The sequence below is a fragment of the Xenia sp. Carnegie-2017 genome, unplaced genomic scaffold (assembly GCF_021976095.1).
Source record: "Xenia sp. Carnegie-2017 unplaced genomic scaffold, XeniaSp_v1 HiC_scaffold_20, whole genome shotgun sequence".
NCBI lineage: Eukaryota > Metazoa > Cnidaria > Anthozoa > Malacalcyonacea > Xeniidae > Xenia > Xenia sp. Carnegie-2017.
The window spans coordinates 8,508,292-8,519,140 of NW_025813483.1; the positions used below are offsets into that span (position 1 = coordinate 8,508,292).

The following is a 10,849-nucleotide window of genomic DNA, read 5'->3' on the forward strand; positions in this document are numbered from 1 at the left end:
TGATGTTTTTGGCTTGATCCCAGATTTCTTATTTTGTGATATAATTAGATTTTGTTTTTGAATTGCGTATTCGCCTAAGATTGAGTTGCCTAATAAAACGTAACACATAGTTCAGCCGTAAGGTGAAGTATAAGGAAAACGCTTCATAATGTTTATTTAAGAAATATTGGATCAATGCAAAAACATCATCCCCGTCAATAGGCATGTGACAGAAATTCATTTGTTGTTCTTAAAATATCCGAAGACATTATATTTAAAGAAATTAGTTCATTAGTATGATTGTTTGCTAAATACAGTAAATCATATAAGTTATTAATAAATGATACTGTAACTGTATTATCACTTTGTGGAAACTTTCCCCATTATGAATTTAAAATCATTTTAACAATTGTACAAATACATATATTTTTTCTAATATTATTTCTATCTAATTGAACTCCTTCGTGTTTGTAATAATCTATTATAAAATCATTTAGTTTATCTTCATTAACAGTTTCATCCTCATTATAACATTCTGAAGGAATACCACTATTTTCTTGTTTCATTTTTATAAAATTATTTACAAATTGACCAAAAATTTTACCCTCATTTTTATAGCGATAAATTTCATATATTTTAATTATTCTATAACCACATTCAATACCTTTATTTATCTCAACACTAGTCCATGTACCCCTTAGTGCTCTCTTGTCATCATTATGATTAAATTTTTGATTTTTTTTCCATAGCACAAGTGTAACACAATGTAAATATCAATTTATTATCAATGCGTAAGAGTAAACTGGAAACAGAAGTGTACTAGGTGGTAATATTCAGCATTTAAATAATTCAAACATACTAGCAACATCAATATTTAGCCATTCTTCCCCTAAATGTATTTCAGGATGATTAAGAGGATATTCATATTTTTTTTTAATATTTGGGTATAATGATGTAAAGTCAATATATTTAATCTTTTCATTTTCTTTCACTTCATAATATAAACATAAAGGTGATGAGCTATCACCAAATAATGCGTCATGTGGATGTAACGGTAGCACATTAAAAATTCCTTTTCCTATTTTTTCAGTTATATTTTGTCTTTGAATATTCACATTCCCACATTACGACTACGTTATAATTTTTATCAATTAATTGTTTTGAAAATTGTTTTGTTTGCATTCTAAAAAAATACATTTTTACTTTTTTCAGTGTATTATAATCATCATTATTAAAACATTTATTACAACCATGAAAAAAACATCTGTGAAATTAATATACATTATTGTTTTCTTCATAATATCCATCAACAAATCTACCTAAAATTTTTCTTTCTCCATTAATGGATAATTTGTATTCTAAAGTGTAATCCATTTCATTCAATTCTGATTTAACTTTGCTAAACCAACATAATGCTATTTAACTTTGCATGGTGTTACCCCTGTACCCAAATGATGGCATTTGTGTAATTTTATCATCTTGTAAATATAATTACTTCTGAATATTTTTGATGTTAAACCAGCAATTGTTATGCATGATGTATCGTAAAAAGGTGAAATGTTTGTGATGTTGTAGATTAAATTGGAAAATTTTATACATCCAAGTCTTAATATATTAACATCATTTACTACAATAATATTAAATTGCATCTCGAAATATGTATTCTTTTACACATTGTTTGTTATGCCATGTGTCAAAATTATTTGTTTAACTTTCTAAAATATCAAAGTACTTTTTATCAATCATATTTCCTTTATATGTTAATTCAAAAAAATTATATATGAATGATATCCTTTTACAATATTGTCAATTTCGAGTGATTTTGGAAAGTTTGCTAATTTCATTGGCAAAAACGAATAGCTATCAATAATTTGTTGATTAATTTCTTTTATTTTGAAAATAAATTTTATTTCCATTGATGAAAGTTTTGGGAATTAGATTTTTTCCTTTCAATAAGTATTTTATTAAAAATATTGTGTCAATTGTAGCACCATTATGTGCAATCCAAACAGAATTTCTTTGTTCTAACATAAACTGAACAAATCGTGATGTTACATCATCATTATTACAATGAAATAGAAATTGACAATAACTACAGCAATCAACGGATCAATTGATAATTAGTAATATAATCCATATCCACATTTACAAACATGTAATAATCTACATTTACAAACATGTAATAATCCATATCCAGTAGAAAATACTCAAAATTTTGTGGAAAGGAATTTTCTCGCATTTCCGACATATTTTTTGAACAACACAATAGAATGGTATCATTAAATTATGAAACAGAGACTTTGTCTATATTAATCCTAACACAGTTTTAATATGCACATGAAAAACATGTGACTTGGACGAGATTTGAACTCGCACCTTCGGATACTGGTCTGCCGCTCTACCTGTTGAGCTACCAAGCCCACAGGGATTGGAGACGAGTCAAATCTCTTAAAACTGCGTATGGACGAGAGATTCTCGCCACTATAGTAGTTTACTGGATGGCACCGTGTTTCGACTTTATTCCAAAGCCATCATCAGAGAATACATATAATATATTAATCCTAACACAGTTTTAATATGCACATGAAAAACATGTGACTTGGACGAGATTTGAACTCGCACCTTCAGGATACTAGTCTGCCGCTCTACCTGTTAAGCTACCAAGCCCACAGGGATTGGAGATGACTCAAATCTCTTAAAACTGCGTATGGACGAGAGATTCTCGCCACAAAAGTAGTTTACTGGATGGCACCGTGTTTCGACTTTATTCCAAAGCCATCATCAGAGAATACATATAATATATTAATCCTAACACAGTTTTAATATGCACATGAAAAACATGTGACTTGGACGAGATTTGAACTCGCACCTTCAGGATACTAGTCTGCCGCTCTACCTGTTGAGCTACCAAGCCCACAGGGATTGGAGATGACTCAAATCTCTTAAAACTGCGTATGGACGAGAGATTCTCGCCACAAAAGTAGTTTACTGGATGGCACCGTGTTTCGCCTTTATTCCAAAGCCATCATCAGAGAATACATATAATATATTAATCCTAACACGGTTTTAATATGCACATGAAAAACATGTGACTTGGACGAACTTTGAACTCGCACCTTCAGGATACTAGTCTGCCGCTCAACCTGTTCAGCTACCAAGCCCACATGGATTGGAGACCAGTCAAATCTCTTTTAAACTGCGTTTGGACAGTGGCGGATCTAGGATTTTTCAAACATCAGTCATAAAACGACGGGGCGATCCGCACCTGGGGTGGTCTGAGGCATTCTCCCTGAGAAATTTTGAATTTCAGAACCTTGAAAATGCCATTTTCAGCGTTTTAGAGCAATACAAAATGTATTTTGTGGGCATCGGTTTTGCGTAAGTACAACACATTTTGCTTACGTTTTTCAAAGAAAATGAAGTGAACAATACTTGAATGTTTTGCCAAATATTTAGGCTCATTATCATGCCAAATATATGGCTCATTAGCATGTCTAGGAACGTAAAATTTATTTTACAATAATGCTATTCAAAACAGATACAGTCTTTAAAATTTCTACCAAGTTGTCAGGCATAGACCCCTAGAGACCCCAATTCAAACCTCTATGTAACGAGTTGTTAGAAATTTGGTACTACAAGTGACAGTTCATAGATATAGAAAAGCTCAGACTTCAAACCATGCAAGTTTATTGTAACCCTTTACCCATCTCCACATCAGTGTCAGCAAATTCACTTTTGAGAAAAACTCAAAATTTTTCTGCCAAAGATTAAGCAAAAATTATCAGAGTAAAAATTTGCAGTTAAGGACAGCTTAATGTCATAAATGTTTATTAGGCATTTCACTAGACTATTATCTTCTGTAAGTATATGCAAGGTGTGCTATATAGCAATCACTAGTAGCATTGTATTTGCAAATACAAACAGAATGTAACCAACATGTCTTTAATTATATAATTACATGAATGTTATATTTGGTTCATGTGTCATGCTTACTGGTTATGATAAATATCTTTGATATGATCAAAGCTCGCTTTGATCTGAAATAATTTAGTTTAGAAATTATAATGATCATCAGAAAAATTACATAGTGATCATGAAAATACTTTGCTGTTTTGCCAAATTTCAAGGTTTATCTGCATACATAGGAAGACATTTTTACTCTATAAAAAATGCTTTTCATACATCAATAGCCCTTTGGATTTTATGGTATGAGCCATAGATTAACACACCTTTACATCTCTACATGAGGTGTTCAGTTTGAAAAGGGGACAATATGTGACATGGGACAACATTTCATGTATGTGAAATACTCAGGTTTAATACCATTCCAGTCAAATTGTCAAAATAAAAAGCTTCATGGATCAGAAGACTCAAAATCACAGGTTATAGTAAACAGCTTCTCATGTAATCAATGTTAGTTTTCTCAAATCTTAAACAATATGTAGTATAACTGTCCAATGATTGAATGATCAATGATCATAAACTGAAAAGCCCCAAACATTTGCTTATGATAAAGTAAATAATAGTATGGCGCCTTATGGCTACAGATTTTTTGTCCATTGAAATATATTTGCAGGAATGTAGGATTTTGCTGCCATATAACGGCCACGATTCCCCAAGCACTAAAGAAATTATAGCTAAAACTCCTTCGGCAACAACAATTTTAGAAGCATCAATCTGCTTACCATATGGCATATTGACATAAATCGCATCACATACTCGCATAAATTGACTTTGATATATTACATTCATGCATACACTTCACTTGTCCTTTACTTACGATTTTGGATGTAAATTTCTTTGATAAAACTCAAAACAATGTTGGCTTTCGAACATCAATGACTGAAATGTCGCTCGCGAGATCGTCTTCGCCAAGCATTTACAATTTATACATAAATTTTTCACCCTCTTGAAAGTTCACAGTTTGGACAGCTTCATTCATGTCAATATATGAATTTGTAAAGATTTCCATAAAATCCATCTGATTGTAGTTTAGTTTCTATCATGCTTATAAAATTGCTATGAAACGATCAAACATTCAATTCAGACAGTGAGCTTGACTATGTTAGTTCAGTTGGCTATTAGTCGAAATCCGTCAAACCAATCACAATAAAACAAAAATTCAAATGAACCAATTGTAAGATAGCAATGAAGTATTTGCCGGTTGCCAGTCTCCTTAAATTTGCGCAAATTTGCTCATTATACTGAACTACCATTTTGCTTGCACCAAGTCAAATGGAAGAGAAATGGAGTGCAAACAATGACCATTAAGTCGAGTACGTATATTTCCGATCGTATTGAAGTCACATTTTAACAGATGGAAAAAATAATGCTAGGCGAGGAGTTAATAAAACTATTTCTGCTCAAGATAGCATAAACACAAATTTCATGCTGCAAGGCCGTGGCTCAAACGTACAAATCCACTGTTTCTCACCACGAAGCGGACATAATGCTTCACTCCAGATGCCTTTCCATCGATTCGTATCGAAATAAATACGGTCAAAAAGTAGCCGGATTTTGTATCAAAACACGTTACACATTTCTTATGAGCTAAGTTTTCCACCGTTTATAAGTTAACGCAACTGCTCGATGCAGTTGAAGTAATTTCGTCATCCACATACTTTACTTTTTCTTTAACTGGTAACTGATACCCATTACAATGGAAATGGTGCTTTAAATTGAGAATTCTCGAAAATATCACTATGACAGATATATTTCTAAACAAATGTTTGCCTCTGGCGATCCCAGAATGCATTGCAAAACCGCGCAAATTTAAGGAGACTGGCAACAGAAATTAAGGACTCCTTATACGTCCAAGACACCCTCTTATCAGTCGAGACCATTCTAGACTGTCCACTGATCTGGCCATTGGACCAATAAAATAAGCGGTTTTGCGTTCATAGACTTTTATCCGTCGAACCAGTCAAGCCACCCGCTTATCAGTCGGTTATTCCAGGTCAATTAAAATTCAACTGATCTGGTTACCAACGAGATTTCATTGGATTATTTAGTTTTAATAAATAAAGCTGGATTTTAATCACGAAGTAAATGCGATAATAAAGTAAGAATAATTAATGATTTTAATTAATATGCTAGGTAATTTTAATTTCAAACATTAGTCGCGCGACATATTTGACATACTCTAGATCCGCTCCTGCGTATGGACGAGAAATTCTCGCCACTATAGTAGTTTACTGGATGGCACCGTGTTTATGACTTATTCCAAAGCCATCATCAGAAAATATATAAGATATTGTGTTAACACAGTTTTAATATGCACATGAAAACATGTGACTTGGAGAAGTTTGAACTCGCATTGGGATACTAGTCCGCCGCTCTCCTGTTGAGCTAATGCCGATTGACAAATCTCAAAACTGCATATCGATGAGAGATTCGCCATCTATAGTAGTTTACTGGATGGCACATGTTTCGACTTTATTCAAAGCCATCATCAGAAAATACATATAATATAATAATCCAGTTTTCATGTGCATATTAACAAGTTTTAATATGCAATAAAAGTATTTCGATTTGAACTCGCACGTTCGGGATACTAGTCGCTGCTCTACCTGTTGAGCTATAGTTTACTGGATGGCTGACTAGTATCCAAAGGTGCGAGTTCAAATCACGTCAAGTCACATTTTTCATGTGCATATTAAACCGTGTTAGGATTAATATATTATATGTCACTCTGATGATGGCTTTGGAATAAAGTCGAAACACGGTGCCATCCAGTAAACTACTATAGTGGCGAGAATCTCTCTCCATGCGCAGTTTAAGAGATTTGAATCGTTCCAATCCCTGGGCTTGGCAGCTCAACAGGTAGCGACGGACTAGTATCTCGAAAGTGTGAGTTCATATCTCGTCCAAGTCACATGTTAATGTATAAAACCGTGTTATGATTAACATATTATATGTATTCTCATGATCGCTTTGAAATAGAGACTTTGTCGTGGTGACATTTAAAACAAAGACAGATTAAATAGGGATGACATTGACCTTTGTAACATTATAAATATAGCATGATTTGAGTTTCTCATTTAGCAGACGTTGACACCTGACGAGTAGTCTGCCGAAATGCATAGTGTCTCTTTCTAGCTGTAAATAACGGTTCCTTTGAATTGTTAGGTTAGTGTTCTGCAAAACAGTTCTTTTAAGAACTATTATATTGTTATTATCACCATTCACCATGGTATTTGCTTTTTTGAAATCCATCTTTATCATTAAATTATTTACATGAGTTTTTGTTTCAAAATCAAAGAAAAGTAATATTGGTGTGCATTTATGTTGTTTGTCCAAATATTTTCTAAATGAGCACAATATATTTTTGACAATCATGAAAAACAACCTTATTTTTCTTATTGAAGAAAAAATCTTGGAACAATTTTATTACATGTATTATAAAAAAATTTTGACAAGGAGTGACTTTAATATTGTTCTTATAATTAAACAATTCATTAAACAAACGTTTTAAAACAATCTGCAGATTAAAAAATTATATTACATTCGAATAACATTTTAAGCATGTATCTTCATTTTTACATATATGAGAGTTCACATACTCATCAAAATTTAGATAATGCATGCATTTGAAGCAAAATAAATCTAGCTTAAAGTTTGAAAAAAGTTTAGGATTTAAGATTAAGTCATAGTGGGAATCATTTAACCATATAAAAATAATTACTTTATCACTATGTGAAAGGATTTGTGATTATTCACTCTTGAATCATAAATTATTGTATCTAAATTATCTTTAGAAAAAATTACCAAAAAAAATTATCTTTTTTTAAATAGTTTTCGTAAATTATATTTAGTTGGGACCAAAAACCATGACCAGTCGACAATTTAAAGAAGTATATTATAAAACAAATTGAGAAATTAATTGAATATATTGAACAAAATATTGAACTTTATGCTGGAATAAGATTAATTTACTAAAAATGAAACAAAGTATAAGGAAAGTACAACAATGTGATGGAATTATCTTGAAAAATGTAAAATGTTGAAAAAAATTTCAATGACCAATTTATGTTGGATTCACTTGGGAAAAAAATTTAATTTAAGAATTAAAACTTTAAATATTCCTAACGCTGGAAAAGGATTATTTTCATATAAAAGTCCATTTTCAAAAAACCAAAAAATTGCTAACTACAATGTAAGGCATCTTACCTCAGGACAAGTAATTAGAAAATATGGTGATGGTTTAGCAGAATAAGCAATTTGCGATAAAGGAAAATGTGCTGATGCTAATGAAACAAGTGATGATGCAGCAAGATACGGAAATGATGCTTGACATTCATGCTTTAATAAAAGTTACAAAGCAAAACAATTGAAAGTGTAATATTTACATTTTTAATCGTCTTGTTTTCTAAATTTGATGTTGAGTTTACAACATGTCCTTTTTCGGATTATACTTTGTATTTATAATTCACGACATAACAATAAAATTACGTGGCAATATTAGTTGCAGTACACACATTAGTTGCAGTACACACATGTTGATAAGAAAGTCTTTGACAAGCTTTATAATTCTATACTCTGGGATAGTGCTAAAATAAAGTGGTAAATACTATTAAGATGTCTTGTTTTCTAAATTTGATGTTGAGTTTACAACATGTCCTTTTTCGGATTATACTTTGTATTTATAATTCACGACATAACAATAAAATTACGTGGCAATATTAGTTGCAGTACACACATTAGTTGCAGTACACACATGTTGATAAGAAAGTCTTTGACAAGCTTTATAATTCTATACTCTGGGATAGTGCTAAAATAAAGTGGTAAATACTATTAAGATGTTAATGCTTATTATTAAATTGAATAAATGGTTTTGTTCACGTTTTGACAGCACAGTGGTATTTGAAGAAGTGAGTCTGTTGAAGCACAACATATGACCAGTGACGTCAATCTAGTAACATATTAAAATTATTCAAGTTTCTTTACAAAACAAAAACATGATTTGTTCATTACCTAGTTTCACCTGTAGCATGGTTTCACTAACACAGACTCACTCAACTAGATTATTACATGAAATGCAATTCAATATCCTTCTGCATACAGTCCTTTGTTCATATTATGAACTAACCTTTCTTTGCATTCATTTACTTCGACGTTTAAGAATGGCTGACTTGGTAAAGGCAGTGCTTCAGAAAGTTCTTGAACTTTATCCATTTTAACGATATTGCTTTAGTTAGAGATGTTATACAAAAGATTATTCACAATATTGGCTGTGTAGGAAAAAAAACTTAAATATCTTTGCTATATAGAAATAAAAAATAAATATCGTTTCAATTTCCCGCTATGAAACTCAAAGTCAGACTCAGGCATAACAATAACATATATATCTATTACCTTGTTTCAGCTTTCAAAAAAAACTTTATATGTTCTTTAAAATATTATTTGTCTTTCACTCTTTTACAACAGATATGTGGAGAGAAATATTCTTGCGGAGAACGAATGCTTGTGAGGTTTAAAATTAAAAATTGTTATGTTGTTTTCTTGGAAGACGATATATAACTTTACATGAAGCAGTTAACATGATAACGATGGTCAAATGTGGTCTTATTTCTAAGGAAATTTCTCAGAAAAGAATGGCCTATTTGAAGGAAATTTCTGGAAATTTCTCAAAAATTAATTGTTTGGACAAATTCTTGGGCAATTCTTAAATTTTACAAATTTATATACACGCTTTTAATCGTGCTTGTTTTACAATATTTACAGTTGAGTCATTTTGGAAAACTGTATAAAACAAGATGAAGCATATGAAGTAAGAACAGAAGACTTTGTTACAACGATTCCGTCATTGTAGCAAACATATCCTAGAGCTTAATCTGAGGGGTGATGGCTCACCTGTATCACCATAGGATGCTTCTTGACATACGGTACACTGATAATACGTCAATCATCCCCAAAATAACTGAATAAAACCAACGTAATCCCTTCTCGTATAGAACGTCCTGTTCAAATCCAGCCAATCCAACTGTCTGAACAAAGCAATAATTTTTTTCATGAACTGTTTGAATAGAATATATCTATTTTTGAATGTTGTGTCAAGTGTCAATAAAGTGTTAAAGAAAAACAATAAGCAAAAGTTGGAACATTAACATCTACGTAATCACAAGCATAAGCAGCTAGCGTGCTTATGACTCTCTCGAGGGTTTACAGAAAAAAACATCAAAAATCATATTCTTCTTTTCAATATTTTATACTTCTTTCAGCTTAGGAAACAACATAAAAAATAACACCACGCTTTTTATGGGCAAATTTATTCCTAAAGCTCCTCCCACCCACTCAAAAGAGCGAAGTTACACCATTACACAGGCTTAAGGAAATGTGTTAGGCATTAGCTGAAAGAAGAACACAAAAGAACAAGAGAAAACGAAAGAAGATTTCCATGTCTTTCTGTGTAAACTCTGAAGAGAAAAAGAAATAAAGTTTTATCGTTTATGCTTATTCTATTCAAACCATGCATTCAATTTTGTTTTCTCAAGAGACCTAAAAGACCAGGAAAACGGAAATTCTTTTGAATATTGTTTTGTTTATGCTCATGTTGATTCTAATCCTTCATTTATTCTGTCTTGTTTCACAATTAATAATCACTTTTGCTTGTGCTGTAAGACTAGTATGACCAAAGACAGCACCAAAGCACCTTCTCGTGCAGTAATAAAAGAGTGCTTTTGCGCTCATATCTTGTGTAAAATTAAAACAAAATCTAATTTACATTAAATCAATCATCATGGTTGAAAGAGAAATTGCAATACGCTGGCAGAGTATTGCAAAAATCTTTAAACTCAACATCTATGCGAAATGATTATCACGAGCCAGTCAGACTAGCCGTCTACTTTGAATATTTAATGGTTTATTTGTG

General features: G+C 31.7%; 1 long non-coding RNA gene across 4 annotated transcripts; it reads right to left on the reverse strand.

Annotated features, from left to right (window-relative positions):
* Positions 1-8,694: 8,694 nt before the first annotated feature.
* Positions 8,695-10,105, reverse strand: LOC124443281. 4 transcript variants are annotated; one of them, XR_006947583.1, is made up of 5 exons: positions 9,832-10,105; positions 9,334-9,441; positions 9,068-9,166; positions 8,821-8,890; positions 8,695-8,749 (listed from the first exon to the last, which is right to left on the reverse strand). It is a non-coding gene; the product is annotated as an uncharacterized LOC124443281 (long non-coding RNA). The 4 variants fall into 4 exon arrangements; XR_006947580.1 differs by having other exon boundaries at positions 8,695-8,890; XR_006947582.1 differs by having other exon boundaries at positions 8,695-8,997.
* Positions 10,106-10,849: the final 744 nt, after the last annotated feature.